Genomic DNA, 16,821 nt, shown 5'->3' with positions numbered 1-16,821 from the left:
AGGAAAATGGGAAAATAATTTAGGACCTTATCAGGTTCTTTCAGTTAGAAGGCTTCTGTTTGGAGATTAAATATGGGCAAGAATTGAGAAGGTGATCATTCTTTGTTTAATAAACATTTGATAAATATCTGCTTTAAAGATAATTAGAAAGATAAGTGGAAGCTACTTTCCAGTACCGACGGATTGGGGAGACATATATTGTCTTAACTCCCTGTTATTCCCATATTGTGTAAAATCTGTCCTCTTAAAATCCATGTTATACTGTCAATCCATGTGAGAGTTACACTGTCCTCTACTCTTCAACACTGTCATATATTGATGATTTACAGATTTCATTAAAACTTTTAGTATATAGCTTGGAGTCTTCCTTTTTAACTCATATTATTCCATTTTTCTTCCTGTCATTACTGTCTATGTAGATGACAATATCCTTCATATAAACCCTAAGGACTTTTATTTTTCCTCTAACTCAGCTACTATTACCTCTGGGTATATTATGAACTGTGTTGCTACAAGAAACTATTTCATTATGTAAACTCTAATGTGTCACTCTGATTACCGCTTTTATTTTTCCTGTTGTTTTCTTTACTTATTCCCTCCACATCCATTCTCCAACTTTATTAAGATCTTTTTTTCCTGCTAATTTTCCCAATTAAATGTAACTTTTTCTACACACTTTCTTTCCTTTTTTTTTTTTTTTTTTTTTTTTTTTACACCATGTAAACTAGATTGGATTTGCATTAGTTTCTTGTCAAATTACTTCCATTTCTTTCCCAAGTCTTTCTGCTATAATTGCCTGGCAAAACTTCAGTCTTGGGTAAATCTGTCTATTAAGTTGTCATCTCTAAAGATTGTAGCTGAATGAATGTAATAGATAACTCAAATACAATGGCTTACCCAAATAAGATGTTTATTGTTTAATAAGAGTAGTTCTACTATGTCATTAATGTTTTCAGCTTCTCCTTTCTGCTCCACTATTATTTTCATTTGGCTTTAATATTCCCTGTTATCTAGTACTTTCAAGGCCATGAGCAATTTGCCATGTCCAACCTCACATACAAAGAGCAGTCATGAAAAAACAAAGGAAGTAACTAGAAGTAAAGTGACAGTACCTGTGTTTGGAAAGCAAATCTGTTTCAGAAATGTCTCAGTAGACTTTTGCTGAGAACCAGTGTTAGCTATAAGAAGGACTCTGTGTGTGTGTGTGTGTGTGTGTGTGTGTGTGTGTGTGTGTGCATGTGTGTGTATGCAAATATATATTTGCTTGCAAGGAAAAAGATGAGAATAAATAAACATTGAGGAGGCCACTAACAGTATTTACCAAAGCATCATTACAAATTTTCTATGTTAACCCCACAAGTAATCCTATATTAACCTAGTTATATATACCTGTTTTTGTTAGTCTGCTGGGGTTGCCATAAACAGTACAATATATTGGGGAGTTTAGCCTACCAAAATTAATTTTCTCATAGTTCTGGAGACTGGAAATCTAAGATAAAGGTGCTGGAAGGTTTGGTTTCTCCTGTGGCCTTTCTCCTTGGCTTGCCCATGACCACTTTTTCTTCATTCTCGCAGGGCCTTTTCATTATCTGTGTGCACCACTGGTGTTTCTTCCTCTTTTCATAAGGACCCAAACGTATTAAATTAGGACCCCACCCTTTTGATGACAGGACTTTTGATGGGACACAATTCAGTCTATCACAGTCTTTCATTACCTGCAAAAGGTATTTGAAACCTTCATCGCTCATTACCAGTCAGCTACATATTGCTTCATCCCTCAGGCAAAAAAAATTAATCTACCTTCACTCTAACTCACAGAGAAAGTAGGTACTATTATATAAAACTTCTTTAACTTTATCCCTTTTCCTCTTCATCTGAAAACTTGCCTTTAACTGCTTTCACATATCCATTGTTTCCTCCCCTTTAAAGTTAGGTACTTAACAACAGGAGTTGAATAATTTCAGAATTAAAGCACAGCTGTAGAATGAACAGGGCCTTCTGAGGTAATAAAGCTAGAACAAGGTCAAATAACCATAATGCACTGTTTTCCCAAGATTCTAGGAGAATATTTTCAGCAGATAATAGGAACTTTAGCTTTTTTCCCTGATAAAGAAAGTATTTTGTCACCATTTTCAAGATAATGATAACATATCATATGTTTTCGTCTTGCATAAATCTTTCTTTTGGATTATATTAGATGTATGGTTGCCCATCCATACTTGAATGACATCACAATGACATCTAGTGGCTGTAGAAATTTTTTTTTTACTCTCCGAGAAGTACATCTTCAAGTATAGGAAGATCTGTCTAAGCTGGAAATAAGAAAGGAGAATGAACCATTATAAGTTAGTTACTCTCTTTTGAATCTGTGTTGCTTTTGAACCTGATTCTTTGCCTCTCTCTTCTACATTTGTTCTATTCTAAACAGAAGCAAAAAAAAAAAATGCAGAAAAAATGGACACTTAATTGAAATTGACATACTGATGTCCAGTGTGACACTTCAGGGACTCTTTTGAGTCTGCAGAAATGAGACGTTTGAAACAAAAGTGTTGCCAAATATTCAATAGTAGTTTGTAGTTCAGAAGCTAAGGTCCACATCCATATAATTTAGACAATTTTAACGAGAAAACCATGTCAAAGTTACCTTTTGTGTCTTTGTTTTACATAGACAATGAACAACAGGAAAATGCTGGCAATGGTGAAAGATGTTATCTGTGGTGGATGCTGGTGGTGGTGTGTAACGTGAGGTTTTTTTGGGGTGGGACAGGGAATATAGCATTTTCCAATGAAGAAAACATGGGATGCATTCACAGAACACTGTTATTGGTAAAAGGCAAAATGTATTTGGGGTATTTTTTAAATCACCCTGGAGAAATATGTATTTTAATATTTTATAATACATAACTAAATACATTTAGATTTTAAATATAACTGTATACATATGTATATAACTAATACATTAATATAAATAAACAAATAAATATAAATGTATTTTAAATATACATATAATTTCTAATATATAATATAAATTAATGTATATAAGTAATACATTTAGATTTTAACTTTAAATATCTAATACATTTAGATTTTATAGAAGAAAATTAGATAAATAAAATTAAATAATACATTTAGATTTTATAAATGAAAATGATATTAAGATATTTTTTAACTTTTGAAGAAATTTTGTATTAAAAGTTCTTTTGGATCTTTTTACTTTTTACAGTGTGGTGAATAGGACTTAGATTCTTTCTTAATCTCTGACATCTCTTGTCTGAAAAACACTGACCAAATAAGATATTCTTCAAACTTTGATATAATTTAAGAACAAATAGCACTTCATTTTGTTAGATTCTTATCCTTAAGACCACACACAAAAAAGCTGAATTCCATTTATTTTATAATTTTAGAGAGGCAATCACAACATATTTGAATATATGGTTTTAGACCACTAAGACTGCTTATTCAGCTAGTATAGTATACTAGATTACTGCTCTTTTTTTTTTCCCCCACTGGAATGTGGGGATTTAGAGTTCATAGTGAAAGTAATTGTGTATGTTCTCATAATTTGGAAACATTTGAAGAATGGGCTATGACGTATAGTATATGCACCTATGTGAACATGAAATAATTTGCGGAAAAGGGAATTAAGACCTCACAGCCTCAATACTTTGTTCCCCACTTTGTGGCAATTCTTCAGCTTGAGCTGGAAGATAGACCAGTATCATCTGGGAAAAAGATCAATCCAGATCCGTACCACTGTTTGGGATGCTGTGCTCATGTATTGCATTTTTGGAGGCAGTTGTTTTTCTGTTCTTTTGTTGGATAGTCATGGGTTGGATCATTTGACTGGATGGTGGCTGTGTAACAGCATTTAAGACTCTGAACGTTAGGCATTTGAGCTCTGCATCAAAAACAAAGACTAAGAGAAGAATCATTATCAGAGTTTGCAGCCCTCATCTAAGCCAGGATTCAAGAACCCTAATCACCCCTCAAAGCCAGATCTCATTCCCAATCTCTAAGTACCTCTAGTCTCTCTAGCACCTGATATAAGGGTATGGGCAAATTATCTAATTTCATATTTTATTTGTTTCCTGAATCTGCTTAGTAATATCAGAGATCCCAAAAAGGTTTGTAGAAGTAAAAGACAATACATCTCTAACATAGCTTTATTTTGAACTACTGCTTGTTCAATTTCATGTACATCTTGGGCAAGCAGTTTTATGGCTTATAGATATTGTGTAGTTCTGCTAGTCAATAGTATGTAGGATTCTTCTCACTCCTGGAGTCTTTCATAGAGGATGAAAAAGAAATGCTTGGGGAAGAAGAGAGCTTTTTGGAATTCGCTTTCAGGAGTTAAAATTTGTACCCTCCATATCTATAAAAATACAAAAAAAAATTATTTGGCATTAAAAAAATTGGACTTCAATTGAGGTCAAAATTTCGTTTCCTTCTGTAGTTATATAGATAAATAGATAAATCCAGACTGGAAAATACTCTGTATGCATTGGAAACCCAGTGACTACGTAAGAAGAAGAGAATAAGTATTAGCTTCTTATGTGACAAACTAAGTTGTTTTCTCAAGTTAACTTGATTTTATCAGACTATTGGTATCGTATGTCAAAAAGCAGTGGAGTTTTTCCTCTCAACTTTGTCGTTGCTTTTCAGATATCTGAAAACTGAAGAGTGGAGGATATGTTCAGGCAGGAAACAAGAGGATTCTTTCAGAAATAAGAGGTAGAAGGTGAGTAGGAAACTGAGCAAGTTGAAAGAAATTTAAATATATGTAAACCAATGTTTTAGTCAGATAGTTTAAGAAAATGTAAAGCAGCTTTTAGCCAAACCCCTTTTTTTGTGAAAAAGCATAAAATATTAGTGGCAAGTTTTAGTCTTAAGTTTCAACCTTGTCTTTATTATGGGGATTGTGAGGGAGGGGAATTGATGAATTTAAATAAAATTTGCATAGAGCATAGTGATGATTAATTTACCATTCTAATCCTTTATTGTTTTGGAGGTATACCTTTATATATACGTAATAAATATGTTTTATTTATTCTGTTTTATATGAAAGAGTATATAATTTTGAAGCTGACTAGTGAAGTGGCTGTTTTAGTTGCAGTTATTTTCTCTCTGAATCCATTGGAAAACATTTTAATAGATTTTCTTCCAAGATAGGCAAGCACTTGTAGGAGCAAAGCAAAGTGCTGGTATGCAATTTCAGAAATCTGTTGACTACATGTTCCCATATGTGTTCCAGGAAATTCACATTTGGATTTCAGTACAATTCAGAGTTATGGTAGTGTTATCCAACACTTTTTTGGATGGCAGTTTGCTTGATACCAACATGAGGCTTGCCAAACTCAGCAGGCCAAATCTTAGTTTTGGAATATTTGGGAACTGAGAGATCGACAGTTAAATGATGAAGGCCGTATCACTTTCAGTCCTCTAAGGAAACAAATTATACCTAATGGTCTGAAGGTCATTTTGAATATAACCAATAATCTTTTAAAATAAAATGTCTCTTTGTGGCATATCATAGTACATATAACATTTAATAATAAAACTGTACTCTATTGCATTTCTTCTTGTGAATACTATCTACAATGTTTTAGCTCTTCAGACTTAATTATAGCTGGCTAGACATGTATAATTATGCTTACCTTTAGAAATGATAACACGCTAGTATTCATTGTGTGTATGAAAAACAAGTTACAAATTCATCTTACAGCTACTCTGTTTCAAAACTGCCCCAGTTTATGTGAACAGATTGGCATTAAACTCATTGAATATAGACCTTCACATCTTCTAGTAAAACATTGCTATTAACTTGGCAAAAAAATGGTGTTAAAATTATAATACACATAATAAAATAAGAAATTATAACTCACAGTTGACCAGCCTGTTTCTGTTCCTGAGAATAAGCTATAAAATATAAGTTCTGGAGGAGACATCAAAGATTAATGATTAAGTGTCCAGGGTTTATTTAGCAAAGGTAGAGCCAAGTCATTCAACATGAATTGCTATCTATTCTATTCCTGTTTCTAAAGATCCGGATTATATGCCCTTTCTTCCTTGTCTGTTTCAGTGTCTAACCACATAATGAAAAATTATACAATAACTCTAATTATGGCTCCTCCTGCTAAGGTTTAAAACTATTCCTTCTAATGTTTTTAAAATCTTTCATTTTGTCATGATGTAGAACAATTGGTAAACATTCTCCTTTTAATAGCCTTCCACTCTTAAGAGAGTAGGTAAAACATCCACATCTGTGTCTTCAAATATCCAACTTCTTTAATGGTATGCTGTAGTAATTGTTTTTACTCTGTTTAGTGGTTCTTTCTTGGCCTCTGGAAATTTCATTATAGTAACTCTTTCAAAAGTGGGAAAATAAAATTTTATAATACTCTTGAACTAAAATGTGAAAAAAGACAGGTACATTATTTTCTGTTCTCTTATATACATAAGTCTGTACATTTATGATTATATTATGCTTACTTTTTTCTATTAATAGGCTATTTAGCCTCTCAGCCATTGTGATTGATGTATCTTTTGTTTTTTCTGCCTTTCTGGTGCTCTACTAGACTTCATCCATCTTATATCTGTTTATATAGAGGGAGAAATTCTGGACGCGTTAGTAAAAGTATGTGACTTATCAGTATCCTATGTCTGTTGTAAAACTTAGGTAATTTAAGGCCCATATCCTGCTGTTAAGTAAAAGGATGAATTTAGCATCTTTGTAAATCCTGCAATCCATGTTATTTATGTAATTAATTTTCTCAGATAACCATTTTTATTCCAATTTTACTACTTAAAAATATTAAATGAGAGGCTGAGTCACTTGCCCACTTGTCTTATTAGATAGAGACATCTGAAAACCTTTGGACCACTGCCCTTCCCACAAGACCACATTGCTAATATTTCACTTTGTGTAGATAAAGCCTTGGACTCTTAATGCTTCACTGTTTGTTTTTTAAAAAGTACTCTATCAAATGCAGTGCAAATTTTGGAGAAATAAATACTATACTACATTTTTAATGAAGTAAAAATAATGTCTCAATGCTATTATGCTATCATTAGAAGCTTGGCCTATAAATGACTGTGTACAATCAATTGAGATGATTCCTTTTGGGACCAACCTTATTATCCAGAGGTTAGTGTTCTGGGATCAGTGTGGGTATGAAGGTTTATAATGATATAAAAAAGATTTCCTGACAATGAAATCTCTGGGACTAGAGCTTATGATTATCAACTTGATGTGTTTTCTATATTTTTCTCCCAGCAATTACATTTACTAGATAATCTAGGTGTAATCCTACCTAGAATCAGGCAGTGTGCTAATCACTTTGAAAGACTTTTTAGTCTATGTTTTGTAAAGCTGAGTAATCAAGGAAATGATAATTTTAACAAAATGCTTTTCAATCCACCAAAGTTATTTGTTTCCAGAATGTTAGTGTTATGCTACATGATGATAAAAGAAAAGATCACAAATCTGTTAGTTGAGACATCACTTCTATGAACTCTATATTATAGTGTCTTTTGAAGTCCCAGCTTTAGTGAGAACCACAGACACAGCTCTACTTATTAATATCAGCCAGATATGGTATTTCCTTCTAAATGTAAGACATTAATTGGCATTGCAGGGAAATCTATTTTAAATACTTCCATAGTGTTGAGATGCAGTTTGGGGTTTGTGCTCCTGAAATACGAAACACAATACCAAGGATGAAACTTTGAAAAATATTTTAGATCAATGACATCACAAAAATTTTCACTTTCTTTTGGAGTGTTTAAAACATTTATTTTTAATAATATCTAATAATAACTTTCCTTTTCACCATGTGCCATTAGTCTAAATAAAAAAAATTCAGCTAAATTTTGTTTGCTAATAGAAATAAAAGAAAAATAGAACTTATAGATATGCCATCTGATTTCTTTTAGGCATATGGCCTACTTTCTTTCTGACCCCAGATTAATATATTAATTCACAAGGTTGTTATTTATTAAGATGTATGAATTGGTAGTTTACATTGGAGATTTAGTATTCTAATGCCACATGATACAAAGGTCTGTAATGAGCATTGAAACTTTTTTTTTTAATTCATAGGTTGTGAATTGCTAATTGGTAAACTATATTTAGTCAACCTCTATGTGAGTCATTTAAAAGTTTTCATTGATTAGGCACAACAGAAGGAAGGCTATAGACAGTGATTTTTATTTTAATGCCAAACTAAATGGCTCATTTCTTTTAGGCAAAGTTTCATAAACAAATATGTTTAAAATTGCCTGGCATGAAGAAAAAGGAAGCTAAATTTGTCAGAAAATTAAAATATAAAGTAAAGCCAGTTTACGCTTAGATATTTCTCAGAATTAATCTTTCCATACCATATGTTCTTACATAAAACAATCAGATATATCTGTATCATGCTCAATTTTTGACTCTGGCCCAGTTGAAATTGGTTTTCCACCAACTCTGCTGAAGGCCAAGGCCATGGCCCTTATAACTTAAGCCAAATCAGACAACAAGCAGCTTCTTTGGCTCCTTGGTTGGTGGAAAGACTTTGTAATGTTATAACCTCAGTTTGAGCAAAAATACAGCTTGAAATTATAGTGTCTCCTGGATTTCTTCACACAGTTTTGTCTACAAATGGAAATAAATTTATATACTTACAAGTAATGGAGACATAATTTAATAAAGTGCTTTTAATGTTTCTAATAATAAAAAAATAATAATTGTGTGGAAGTTACCATGACATTTTTAAGCTCACTGACCTTTTATTTTTTTCAAATTATCAATTTTGGTTTAGTTCTACTTTCATTTTATTCCCATAGGGGAGCTAGAGCCTGAAATGCACATTTTCTAGTGTTGAGTGTTCAGTTTATAATGCTAATATTTCTGCAGGATCCAAAACAAAGTGAAATAAGTTTATAGTAGAAGGTTAGCTTTAGAAAACATTGTGCTAATTGTCTCTATTTTAAGCAGCTATATAGCACTGGAGTGTGGCCTAGAAAATATAATTCAAATTTAAAAACACTTCCATACAACGGATATTTATTAATTAATTGGAAAACCATGGGAGATTGACTTTTTTTTCTTCTAACAAAGAGACTTTTAAAATCTCCATGATTTTATGTTATTCTCTCATTATTAGTAATCACCCTGGAAGAAAATGTGATGTTAATGCCCAGTAAAATGTAGTCTCTCTCTCACTCTCTCTCTCTTCCCTCTTCAGATAATTTCTTTGTATTTACTTTTCACATTTTATTTTATAAATTGCAAGTTAAATACCTTTCTTAAGGGCTTTTCTTATTATATAAACCTAAATGGGGCTAAATAAATTAAGAAACATCTATGAAATATTGCATTTGGATATAAACCTTAAATAAGAATATAGCTGAATGATATGTGACCGATTGAAAACTAAATAAAGTAAGGGCTCCAAATGACTAAGGTAAAGTTTAGAAAGGGTCTTATCTGATCTCACATGACACAGAAAAAAATCTGTTTGCTGATTGAAAAAAATGATCACATATTAACATCTGGACTTCATGTGGATACAGTGTTTGCTTAACAATTAGCAGCAGTGCCTGTTCAGCTACATTCCTACATCTGGGAACAAAACATCATAAGAACTAAAAATAAAGACAAGGAGAAAATAAAAAAAATTGCTTGCTGTAAAATAGCACAGTTACTCTACATTATAAATTAAAGGGATTTGTGACCCTCTTTGGGAATAAAAACATACTTTTTGCAATAGATATACATACTCCAGATACTACCCACAGATGCCCTATAAACTGACATTTTGTTATATATTTAGGGGAAAATATTATAATTTTATATCACGACTAAATGAGTTAGGGCTTAAAGAATCATTAAAATATTTTAAAGCATTTGCACACTGATGCACTTTTAAGTAAATAGAATATAGCAATATCAATTGATAGAATAATTGTTTCCTTAAGACATAATACGCATGAACTGTTTAAACTGTATTATATACTTTGAAGAAAGTAGCCTAGATAGGTACAAAAGAGTAAACATTGGTAATTTTTTTAATGCAATAATATTTTTTCTGAATTCATTATGATCCCTGTGTTGGGTAATGCTAAAGATTTGTCTGAAACAGATGAGGATATGTTTATTATTTTGTATCCAAGTAGAAATTCAGATAAGGGAAATTTGACTAGTGTAATCTGAGATATGTCATAGGGATTTCTTCCTGACAAAAAGGTGCTTTGGTGTTCTTTATATTAAATGCTTTTTATATAGAATATATATATATATATATATACACACACACACACACACACACACCTTATGGCTAGCAAAGGTATATATTTTTGTTATGCTTACAAGGAGAAAAATTATAGACTATCAACTACCCTGGATGATCTGCATTTTTTTCTCCTACTAAGAAGGGCAAAATAAATATTTACCTATGCCTAAGAACAATCTGATACTGGCAGTTTTCCTAGACTGTAATGCAGGTTTGTATTTTCTGTTAAATTGTAGATTCTATGGAAGATACATTCTATAGTTTCTCTGAAGTATTGTATCATATGTACCACATGTTTTCTGATGCTGCTTATCTTTTAATTGGCTGGAGAATAAGCCCATATGGTAAACACAAGCAAGGCCTGTAGTTCATCGTAGGGATGAAACTATTCTACAGAGATTTGAACTTTGCTTGTCAGATCCCTCTGGGCCCACTTGAAAGAGGTTGGTCATTGTCTCTGACATTGGCCCAATAACCCTAGAGCAAGAAGGAAGCCTGAAAACTCTGATCTATCAGACTTGGTTATGCATGTATGAGGGTGGCTCTGGGAGTTCTCAGGGTAAGAGGAGGGTTTTTTTTCCCCCTTCTTCCTTGATTTTAGCTATTATTTCTTTATTCATATTGAAAAGTTCTCAGTCTATCAATCAATTGCTACTGTTCTAAACAACTGACCACTAATATTTGTACCAAATTGATTATTTGGCCACTTGAAGACAACTGTAGTTTATCAACACTAAGAAATTTTGAAATATACCTGCTTTAGAACAATGGAGCCAAAGATTTCTAACCACTCACTTTTGGCCTTCTTATACTTCAGGCCATTTCAGAATTCTGTTGCCAAGATCATGGTATTTCCCTGGCATCATTAAACTATTTGTTCTTGATACTTTCTATATCACATTCAAATCATTCACCCATACCTTCAAGTTTCTAACCTCTACCTTCATCTCTTTCCACACTTCCCTATTCTTCAACTCATAGTTTTCACAAATTTTATTTGTCCATTTGATTTCTTTGCCATTTTGATTGCAAACAGAATTATGAAATGTCTAAGTCAGATTATTTTTGATAGTCCACCTTTAATGAGCTGATGCATTTATCAACAGATCTACCTCTAGTAATCAAAAGTCTCTCAGTCTTCATTGCGTCTATTTATATTTAAATGATTGTATATTATATGTATGGCTGCCTAGAAAAAAGGAAGAAGACTTTTAAAGAAGGGAATTCATTCATAGGTAAGAGCATGAATAAATATAGTTTGTATGATTTCTTAAGCTCTAAAAATAGCCACAGCAATATATAGTTTGTATAATTCCTTAAACTCTAAAAGTAGCCATAAACAATGAACGCTGAACTAAAAAGAAAAAAGACAGTATACTTTCCGTCTTAAAAAATAGGAATGTCAGAATCTGGCTGTATTGTGTTGCAAGTGCCACTGGGGGTTATTATTTTGTAAAAAATAATTTAGTAACATTTATGTTGTTTTTACCACTTTTAAAAGTGGCATTCTAAATATTCATCTAAAGATAATTTTTTAAATTTTAATAAATTTAAAGGTAATCTAGAATTAAACTATAGACTTAAAGAAATATATGCTAATGTATAGAGAACATGTTATAGATGGCTACAGAAGAATAAAGGATCATATCAAACAAATGGAACATGTGTCTGCAAAATCAACTTATTTTCATAAAGGTCAGATTATAGTGGGGTATTTTAGCAGATATATGCCTTCTAAAAAGTCATCCTTCTGCTATATTTAGCATTAATTAGATAAATCAGAATATAGGGCCTAGTTTAATAACATTTTAATAGAGGATTTGGAAAGACTGGAGAAGCCTAGTAAAGATGATTAAAGGTATTCAGAAGGAATGGTGTTCAGTCCATTTGAGGAGGGCTGGAAGTGTTAACTGTGTTTGTGTTAGAGAGGGAAAATGTAGGTTGATTTTAAGTACTTTTAAGTACTTTAGAACACAATAGAAGATATTTATTTACCTAGTAAGAATTTGACTCCCTTCGAACATAGTTTTTATACAATAGAAACTAGAAGACTAATGTCACACGTCTCAGAATCCTTTGCAATACAGCAGATTCTGTTCATCATCTATATTCTTCCAAGCAGATATACCCAATTAAGATTGGCAGGTGGAATTGAGCAGTAGTGGTTATGTGAAGATCTGGTCAGCTGGCAATCCTGATAGTGGAGGAATTTAGTTATTTTATGTCTAGCAATGATCTAAATTTCTGTTAACCAGTCCCTGGTGTTTTAGTTGTTAAGCAGCAAGATGAGAGCTGTTTAGCTGTCACATGGATGCTAAACTAACCCATAAAATTTGGGCATTTTCCTTCTGTTCTTGACTCTGTAGTAACCAAACAGAATTTATTCTTCTCCCAGAGATTCTGTAAACTGCCTAAGTTCCCCCCATCCCCTGCCACAATAATCCCCTTTCTTCTAAAACTAGGATAGTGGATTACTTTTCCTTTTTTAAAAAATGTTTTAAAATTTCAATAGGTTTTTAGGGAACAGGTGATGTTGGGTTACATGAATAAGTTTAGTGGTGATTTCTGAGATTTTGGTGCATCCATCTCCCAAGCAGTGTACAATGTGCCCAAAGTTTAGTCTTTTATCCCTCACCCCTCATCTACCCTTTCCTCCAGGTACCTAAAGTCCTTTGTATCATTCTCATGCCTTTGTGTCCTCATGGTTTAGCTTCCACTTATGAGTGAGAATATACAATGTGTGGTTTTTCATTCCTGAGTTATTTCATTTAGAATAATTGTCTCCAATTCTATCCAGGTTGCTGTGAATGCAATTATTTCATTCCTCTTACGGCTCAGTAGTATTCCATGGTATATATATGCCGTGTTTTCTTTATCCACTTATTGACTGATGGGCATTTGGGCTGGTTCCATATTTTGGCAGCTGTGAATCATGCTGCTATAAACATGTGTGTGCAAGTATCTTTTGCAAATGATGACTTCTTTTCCTCTGGGTAGATACACTGTAGTGAGACTGCTGGATTAAATATACTTTGACTTCTTTAGGGAATCGCAACACTTTTTTTTCATGGTGGTTGTAGTAGTTTACATTCACACCAACAGTGTGAAAGTGTACACTTTTTACCACATCCATGCTAACATCTATTATTTTTTTGATTTTTTAGTTATGGCCACCCTTGCAGGAGTAAGGTGGAATCGCATTGTGGTTTTGATTTGCATTTCCCTAATCATTAGTGATGTTGAGCATTTTTTCACATGTTTGTTGGCCATTCGTATATCTTCTTTTGAGAATTGTTTATTCAAGTTCATAGCCCTTTTTTGATGGGATTGTTAATTTTATTCTTGCTGATTTGTTTTAGTTCCTTGAAGATTCTGGATGTTAGTCCTTAAATAGATGGGATATAATTACACTAAAAAGCTTCTACACAGCAGAAGAAATAATCAGCAGAGTAAACAGAAAACCCACAGAATGGGAGAAGATCTTCACAATCTATGGATTAGTTTGTATGTGAGTAAGTTTTCTGCTTGCTACAGCTATTAGTCAAATTTCTTTGTGATAATAACTAGTGAATATTTTTTTACATGCCACCATTTAAAATACTATCTCACTTAATCTTTACATCTACTTTATGAGCCTCTAAGTTTCCCCCAAACATCCAATGTTTACTCATAAAAAGATAGTCAAATTCAGGCCTCTCTTGACATGACCATGTCTAAGAAGGGTGGATAAAGAAAATGGGTTCAAATGTAAGTCAAAAAGAAGTCACTTTAGGCATAAAAATATGCAGTTTAATAGAATAGTAATAGAATAAATTAGTGAACTAAAAGTTTTATCACTGAACATCTTTAAAATGGCAGCGTTGGTGCCAGGGAATCATTAGTTAGACCAGACCTCATTTGACATACTTTTTAGCATTTCAGTTGTTTATTTTTTTATATAGAATTCCTAAATTTCTATTTGATCACTGTGATCTGATGTTATTGTCTTCATAGTGATACTATAAGTTTATGACAATGTGATTAGTTAACAGAATGGTGAGATTTTCATAGTCAGCTGTTTATTTTCTCTAAGAAGCAGAACTGCAAAGTATTTGATATTTAATAGTAATTCCTTAACATCATTATATATCCAAAAAGTGTTAAAATTTTCTCAATTGCTTCATAAATTTTTTTAAGACTTAGTTTTTTCAAATCAGAATTCAAAGTATATATACTGCAATTGTTTGACATGTATCTCAAGTCTCTATTGATCTGTAAGCTTCCTTCACCCCCATTTCCCCCTTGCAGTTTATTTGTAGAAGAAACTGAGTAATTTGTCCAGAAGAATTCCCACAGTCTGGATTTTGCTCATTGCATTCCTGTAGAGTTATTCAATGTGTTATTCTTTTTTCTGTGTTTCCTGTAAACTAGCGGGATTTGGAAACTTTTTCAAATTCGGATTTGATTTATTTTTGCATAACAAAAATACTTCATAGATGGTAATGTGTATTTTTATCAGGAGGCACATGTCTGGTTGTTTCTTTTAGATCCTTTATGTCATTAAGGACTGGTGATATTCTAACTCCATGGTACCTTCATTTATTACCTATCAAATTCTCTAAGGTAACTAGTAAGTTTATTCTGTTTTCTATATTCTCTTTTCTTTCTCCCCACACTTCTTTATAATTATGCTGTATGAACATTATTATGACATGTAGCCATTATACATTATAATGCTTTTCTTACATTTATTATTTAATCTTGATTCTATAGCCAAATGATTAATATTTACTACTACTCCTTATGTGTGATTCTTATTGCCTGCTCTCCAGTTTTGGGTGTCTGAAGTTTGTTCTGTAGTAGAATATTCTGGGAGAGCTCCATAGGGCAATACTTCTTGAGTTCTTGTGTGTTCACAAAAAGTTTAACACTTTTATTTGTAGGTCACTCAGACTTCATATAAAGTCATTGGCTCACATTTTCTTTCCTTGAGACCCTCAAGTACATTAAGCTATTTCATTGTCTTCTGTCATAAAGCATTGCTGTTAATAAGCATGACATCTGTCAGGTCTTTTTTCCTTTATAAGTGACTTGGTCTTTTTGTTTAGTCACTGAAAGGATCTTTTTAATATTTTCTTAAAAGTCAGTTGTACTAGAATATATCTCACTGTGGTCTCTTCTGGTTAAATTTTTCTAGGTTGTGGTTTGTTCTTTCTGTATACATGTAGCTTAACATTTTTATTTATTTCAGAAAAGTTCTCCTGAATTTACATTTTGGAATGGATTATATTCTATTGCTTTAGGTGTCTTCTTTGGAGACTTCTACTACATACATGTTTGATTTTTGCTTGCCTTTTTCTATCTCTCATCACTTTCTTTTAAGTTGTTTGCCTATATTTACTTTTATATTTTACTTAAATTTCCCTTTTTTATATTCTGTTTTATAAGGCATTATCCATGTATCTAAATGCTTTTTTTTCACTTTTCAAATACATTTATTTGTTTTTGTATTCCTTTTAGTTTAGCCATCATTTCTGATATGAGGTTTTTTTTTTATAAGTCTTTCTTGAGTTTTGTTCCCTTTGTTTACACATATTCCTGTTTTTCCTTCAGCTCATTTCTGTTTCTAATTTTTCTGATATTCTTTCATAGTTTTCTATTATTTTAAAAAAATTTCAGTGTATTTTGAAATATTAGGAAATATTTTTATCTGTTTTATGGGATGTTTCCTGGAGTGCCTCTATTATCTACATGAATATTATTCTTTTTCCTTACAATAATGTTATATGTGATCTGTCCACAATGCATTCCTCTTGCTGATTTTAAGTGAGAAGGGTTTTCTTGTACTCAATGAAAAGGAGGGTCAGAGGAACCTTCCCCTCTTCATGGCTCTGGATTTCTCCTCCATACTTCTATTCTGGAGCTTCTCTTTTCTTTGCCCGTAATGTCTCCACCCTGCTTCTACTTAGATTTTCTTTCAAGGCATTTCTTTTTTGGTTGGGCATTTGTTTTGAAAGGAGACGTTCAAAACAAATTATGTTGGTCAAGACTCCCCTGCATCATCTTTCTGTTCTATGCTCCCTTGAACTCACTCATGAATCATAGCCTTCAAATGCCTTCAAATTGACTCAGTGAGCTTTCATCACTAGTGAAGACACCTTATGTTGAGGGTAAATACTGTTAGAAATTTGGCTTCTGGATCTCAAACTCACCAGAAGTGCTTTTCTCTTCTCTCTTCTTTCTCCCGTACAGGTGCTGATTCCATGTGGACCTGATATCAGGTCAAGTTTTGATATTGCAGGAACACCCTTTTTGTGAATTCGGCTATAGATGTTGACAATAAAATTTTGTATTGTCATTCTAGCTTCTTTGTTTTTACTGAAGGTTTTTAAAGATTAGAATATCAGGCCAATATAGCCTATACTATCCTGCTAGAAACCAGTAATCAGTTTATTCTTAATCTTATTTTATAACTGCAAGAGGATTTGCACTCTTTTCTTTGAAGAGTTAATTAACAATCATTTTGTATATTTGGGGCTAGAAGTTTATAAATTTAACTATATGCTTT

General features: G+C 32.4%; 1 protein-coding gene across 2 annotated transcripts in view; it reads left to right on the top strand.

Moving 5' to 3' along the window:
- The window catches only part of CENPW (centromere protein W), a 215,124-nt gene that overhangs the window by 58,098 nt on the left and 140,205 nt on the right, over positions 1 to 16,821 (top strand). For both annotated transcript variants that reach the window (XR_012517187.1, XR_012517188.1), the window contains exons 4-5: positions 4,666 to 4,741; positions 13,634 to 13,782. The gene's annotated coding sequence lies outside the window, so the exon portion shown is untranslated. The remainder of the gene's footprint in view (positions 1 to 4,665; positions 4,742 to 13,633; positions 13,783 to 16,821) is intronic.

Source organism: Saimiri boliviensis, chromosome 4, assembly GCF_048565385.1.
Source record: "Saimiri boliviensis isolate mSaiBol1 chromosome 4, mSaiBol1.pri, whole genome shotgun sequence".
NCBI lineage: Eukaryota > Metazoa > Chordata > Mammalia > Primates > Cebidae > Saimiri > Saimiri boliviensis.
Note: the sequence above shows the minus strand (reverse complement) of the source record. Positions and strands in the feature narration are given on the sequence as shown.